This window comes from Mobula hypostoma, chromosome 17, assembly GCF_963921235.1.
Source record: "Mobula hypostoma chromosome 17, sMobHyp1.1, whole genome shotgun sequence".
Lineage (NCBI taxonomy): Eukaryota > Metazoa > Chordata > Chondrichthyes > Myliobatiformes > Myliobatidae > Mobula > Mobula hypostoma.
Genome location: NC_086113.1, coordinates 11765919 through 11772097, shown reverse-complemented (window position 1 = coordinate 11772097; position 6179 = coordinate 11765919).

Below are 6179 nucleotides of genomic sequence, written 5' to 3'. Positions count from 1 at the left end.
TCAGAAGTGGAGGATAGCTCTCAGGAAGGTCATTAACCTAATTTTTCTAATGAGTTTTCACCATTTATTTAAACACTGGACTTTTTGTCTGCCTGCAGGTTGCTTACTGAATGGATTTACAAGAGAATACTTGCAACTTTCCAGGCAGTTTGTTTTGGAAATAATGTTAACTAATTCGGTTCCAAGATTCAGGAGCTGCTGCTTGTTGATGGCGGTTTAAACTGCAGTGGACATTTTGAGTTCTGAATGTTGTAAACTTTCATTGGTTAGTTTCCTATTTGTGAGATAACTTGCAGATCTTAAAGAACGGTTACTTTAGGTTTCTTAGAGCACTCTCCTTGAGGCTTGTGCTTACTCTGAAGATGTTTCTGTAACTGCAAATTGTCCCATGATTAGGCTAGGGTTAAGTCTGATACGAAAGGACGGTGAACCGTGGAAGGAAAGGAAGGAGGAGAGGAAGCAGGGAGAGGTGATGAGAAGATTAAGGGTGAGAAGGGAATCAGAATGGGGAATGGAGAAAGAGAAGGGGGTGGTGGAGATGTTACTGGAAGTTTAAAAAAATTGGTATTCGTGTCATCATGTTGGAGGCTATCCAGACGGAATATGAGGCATTATTCTTCCAGTCTGAGTGTGGCGTCTTTGTGGCAGTAGAGGAGGCGAAGTCGAATTGGGATGGCTGGACACCAGAAAATCCGACCCTTTGCGGAGAATGGGGTGGATGAAGGTGCTCAACAAAGTGGTCTCCCGATTTACACCGGGTCTTGCCAGTGTAGAAGAGGCTGCAGTGGGAGCCCCGCATACAGTGGGTGACCCCAACAGGCTCGCAAGTGAAGTGTCATCTCAGTTGGAAGAAGTGTTCAAGCCCCTGAATATTGGTGGAAGGGGATGTGTAGGGGCTGGTGTAGCTCTTGTGCTGCTTGCTGGGATGAGTGCAAGGCAGAAGATCATTAGGGAGGGATGAGTGGACAAGGGGATTATGTAGAGAGTGATCCTACAGAAAGTGGAGATTGGTGTGGGGGGGGCACAGAGGGGATTTGTGCTTTTCCTAGATCGGGGAAAAAACAACAAACGTTTGTATTAATGATATTTCTTGGATTGTTCTACTCTTCTGGTTGATTTCCTTCTGAAACAAGTTTTTCTGATTTTGGTGCTAAATTTAAAATTGTGTAAATACTAAGGTTTTTGTCTGCCGTAACCTGTCTGTATTTAAGTTTTTGAACTTAAGTGCCATTAGTTTTTTTTTCCTTACTGTGCATGATTTGAGTTCAAATCAAAGTTCAATTTAATTGTTATTCAACCACATACATGTATGCCACCAAATGAAACAACATTCCTCTGGATCAAGGTGCACAGCACAGTACATGTAACTCACAGACAGCTCATAAAGCGATATTAACACAAATTAACGAACAATAAGGTGTATAATGCTACTGGCACTTTATACATGATGAGACCCGGGAGGTGGCAGGGTGATCGGTAGTATGTCCTCCCCATGAAATGTGTGGGTTTTCCCTGGGTCCTCAGGTTTCCTCCTACAGTCCAGTGATGTACTGGGTAAGCTAACTGGTCATTGTAAGTTGTCCCATGATTAGGTTAGGGTTAAATAGGTGTTGTCAAAGTATATGTATGTCACCTTATACAACCCTGAGATTCATTTTCTTGCAGGCATAAATCCAACAGGCAATATAGATCATACCCAACAGGGTGGGCAACCAGTCTACAAAATACAACAGATATAACAATACACAAAAAGGAGGAATTAAAATAATAAGTAATAAATATGAATATGAGATGAAGGGTTCTTGAAAGTGAGTCCAGAGGTTGCGGGAACAGTTCAGTGATGGGGCAAGTGAAATTGAGTGAAGTTATCCCCTTTATCTTGAGAGCTTGATGGCTGAGGGGTGATAATTGTTCCGAACCTGGTGGTGTGGGTCCTTGATGATGGGACGCTGCTTCCTAGTAATATATATTCTAGGCACATGTATAAATAAGGTGCATGAAACTTTTGCACAGTACTGTTGTAAACATAACTTTGCTGGATCAAATACCGGCAGCATAAAAAGATTGTTACTTATCTTTTCACCCGTTTATTTCTTCGAGCTCAGCTGGTGAGTGACCTTGGACCCGACATCAGGGAGAGACCCTTTCTCATCTCCCTGGCGGTTCTACAAGTTCACTGCCCGCTTGCCCGCTGTCATAGAGTTGTCAGAAGTTATAAGGCCACCGATACAAAAGAACAATCAGTTTGATAAATACTCTGGCCAAGTCAATGGATTATTGATACAGAGGACAATCAGTTTGATAACTATTCTGGTCAAGTCAATGGACTATTGATACAAAAGTACGATCAATTTGTCAGACACTCCAGCCACCTTAATTAAAGAAAGGAATGTCCTACCTGGTTTGCTGGAGCCACAACTTAATGACAAAGATGAGAACATCTATCAAATTTGTGCTTTAATTGAGAAAAGAATGTTCTGTCTAATTTCTATCAGGTACTGCTTTTTGTCAAAATCAAAAGGTGTGAAAAGCCCAGAGACATCTTATGTGGATCTGGGCGAACTTTAACCCTTATCTTGCTCCAAAGAAAGCAGCTGTGAGACATTATTCAAGCACACTGAAGTCACAGGCATAGTACTGAATCCATTGTTTACAGGAATCTTGAGAATCCCCCATTCCCTTAAACTTTATCACTGTATTTGTCAATGTGGAATAGAGAGTGAGTTTGTAAATCTGCTGGGAGCAAAGGATGTTGGGAATGGAGGGGGTGGAGTGCCGTGGGGAGTGTAGGACGGGTGGCAGAGAAGGAGTGCCAGCAGTAAGGGGGTGGTGTGGGTACACCCAGCCTTGAGTCACCAGGCAAGGTCATTTGATTTATTGATCATTACAGCCGTCTCGCTGGTGCTTTCCATTCCTTTCTCTTTTCCCTTCCCCTTTTCCCAACCATGACCTGCTCTCCCTGCCTCCTTCCCACTCTCAGTCCACAATAGGGACCTACGTCAGAATCACTTCACCTGTGTCACGAAATTAGTTTTTTTTATTGTGGCAGTAGTGCATTGCAATACATAAGGTTGTACTGTGCAAACATTTTAGACACCCTAGCTATTATTCCCTGCCTGTTTAAAAAGTGTCTATCTAAATTCGTCTAATAACTTCTACTTCTACTTTTGGGGTAGCACAGTGTAGCCTAATTTATACTTCTGCGTCAGCTTGCCGCCATAACCTACGCAAGTGACCGACGCGTGTTGTGAGCATTTATCCTTGTGCGTTGGCGTGTCTGCGTCGCTCTGCAATTCGGGCACATGGTGCATGCGCACACACCTGCCCGCGCAAGGCTTCACGGTCATGGTAGTCTTTCTCGGGGTAAACAAGTTTAAAGCAAGCGTCTTTTTTCGTAAGAGCGAAATGTGTCCTCCATAATTTCGGAGGTCTGTAAAGCTTTATGGAAAGCATTGCAGCCAGAGTTCCTTCCCTGCCCTTCAGTCGCCCAATGGGAAGCTATTGCAGCGTAGGAGGAAATGTGATGCTACCGAGCGGACCAATCACAGCTGTTGCGTTCTGCGTTGCCGCGACGCGTAGTTACATTTTGGGAGAGGTGCGCATCAGGCTCTGGCGTAGGGATCCGCATCGGCTCTGTGTAGGGTTTCTGGCGACACAGTACTTACGGCGTCGAGTTGACGCAGAAGTATAAATCAGGCTTAATGTAGCAGTTAGCTTAACATTATTACAGCACCAGTGATCTGGGTTCAACTCTCACCACTGTATGTGAGAAGTTTGTACGTTCTCTCCGTGGCCACGTGGGTTTCCTCTGGGTGCTCTGTTTTCCTCCCACAGTCCAAAGGTGTACAGATTAGTGAGTTAATTAGGCACATGGATGTAATTGGGTTAGAAGGGCCTGTTACCGTGCTGTATCTCCAAATTAAATATTCCAGGCACCTAAATAAAAATAACTTCGCAAATCTTCTGTAATCTGTCTCCCGCTTACTTTAACCCTAACACTTTTAGTATATCAGGTCATCCCCTAGCCTCTAATACTCCAAAGAAAATAGTCAAAGAGAGTCCCACCATTCCTTATAGATATTACATTCCAATCCATAGATGTAGGAGCAGAAGTAAGTCATTTGTCTTAGTGAGTCTGCTCTGCCATTTGATCATGTCTAATTTATTTTCTCTTTCAATCCCATTCTTCTGCCTTTTTCCCCATTACATTTGTTGCCTCAATAATTTTCTACCTTGCTTCCTTAAGTTGTCCAGGTAAAGATACCTCCTTACCTCTGTTCTGAAGGGTCACCCCTCAAATTTGAGGCTGTGCCCTCTAGTTCTGGATACCCTGCCACAGGAAACATTCGCTCCACATCCATCCTATCTAGTCCTTTCAACATTCAGTAGGTTTCAGTGGGATTCTCCCTGCATTCTTCGAAATTCCAGGGAGTACAGGCCCAAAGCTGCCAAACTCTCCTCATATGTTAACCCATTCATTCCTGGAACATCCTCGGGAGCCTCCTCCAGACTCTCTCCAATGCCAACACATCCTTTCTGAAATACGGGGCCTAAAACTGTTGACAATACTCCAAGCACGGCCTGACTAGTGTCTTGTAAAGGCACAGCATTATCTTCTTGCTTTTATATTCTGTTCTCCTTGAAACAAATGCCAACATTGCAATTACCTTCTTTACCACAGACTCAGCCTGCAAACTAACCTTCTGGACGTCTTGCACGAGGACTCCTAAATCCCTCTGCACTTCTGATGTTTGAACCTTCTCCCCATTTAGATAATCGTCTGCTCTATTGTTCCTTTTATGATGCGCTGACAGAGACTGTGTGCAGAAATTGTACTGCTGAACCCGGGTCCTTAAGAATCCAACTCCTCTTTGCTCAGCCTGGAACCTTGATATGTCACCAGGCATACCAAGACAATGTAACAATGCCAGCGAAGGATTGCATGACAAACACCAGCTATTGGATGGTTAATGTTACCAATTCTGAGTATTGTTGACCTTCATTGTGTAGATTTTATTGGTTATTAACACCTAAAAAGTTATTGATCGTTAGTTAAATACAAAGATAATAGGATTCAGTCTCTTTTGAATCAATCTCTGTTTAAAATATTGACAATGTTAACTAAATTTTCAGAACATTTTGAACTGTTTCCCTTGTGCACAAATAAATGCAGAGAGATTGGGAAATGCAAACTAGTTGTCTGAGTGAATTCAATTGGTGATGACAACACCAACTCTGCCATCTCCTTAATAAGGACATTCCCTAGATTATGAACATAACCCACTTTAGCAACACACATCAAGTGCTGGAGGAATTCAGCATCTGCAGAAGGGAATAAACAGTCAACGTTTTGGTCCCAGATCCTTCATCAGGATTGATAGCCCTTTTAATCTCACCATCAGCACCTATGCCCTTCCTCTTGGTGCTTGCCAATGTGAAGTACTCATCAAAGACACTATCCACTTCTTGTTTGTAGGGCTGTTTGCCAAGTCTGGAGGTTAGTTCGCAAGCGTTTCGTCGCCAGTCGAGGTGACATCATCAGTGGGCAACTGAGCATTGTTTCTGCCACGTGCTCGCGTTTATATTGTTCCGATTGGTTGGCTGTCATGTTGGCTGCTAGTCTGTGCTGCGTTCCGGCCGACTGGGTAGCTGAGTGATCTCCGCTGGCCCATAACTCTGGTTATCAATTGTTGTGAGTGTTGGTTTATCAGGTGTCTGCGGCTCGTCCTTCAGCCCCAGTGCCACCGACACGTAGGTTCGTAAATTGCATCCAGTTCTTCATGCTTGTTAATAGCCTTCTGTTGAGATCCAAGCTTCTAAGAAGGGGTGAGCTGCAGACGCCTGGGGATCCGATGCTCACAATGACAGATAACCAGGGATATGGACCAGTGGTGATCACTCAGGGAGCTGGTTGCTGTGTACTTGCCTAGTCCGACTGTCTGTGTGCAATTGCTAAGAACGCCCAGAGTCCAGTTGCAGATAGATGTTTTCAGTCCCAGATTGTACAGTTTAATGGTCAACATTTCTTGCGGGCATTCACAGAGCAAAGAAGTACAGTAGAATCAGTGAGAAACTACATACGCAGACTGACAAGCAACCAATGTACAAAAAAAAAAGACAAATTGTGCAATACAGGAAAATAGATTAAATAACATTGAGAACACGAGTCGCAGAGTCCT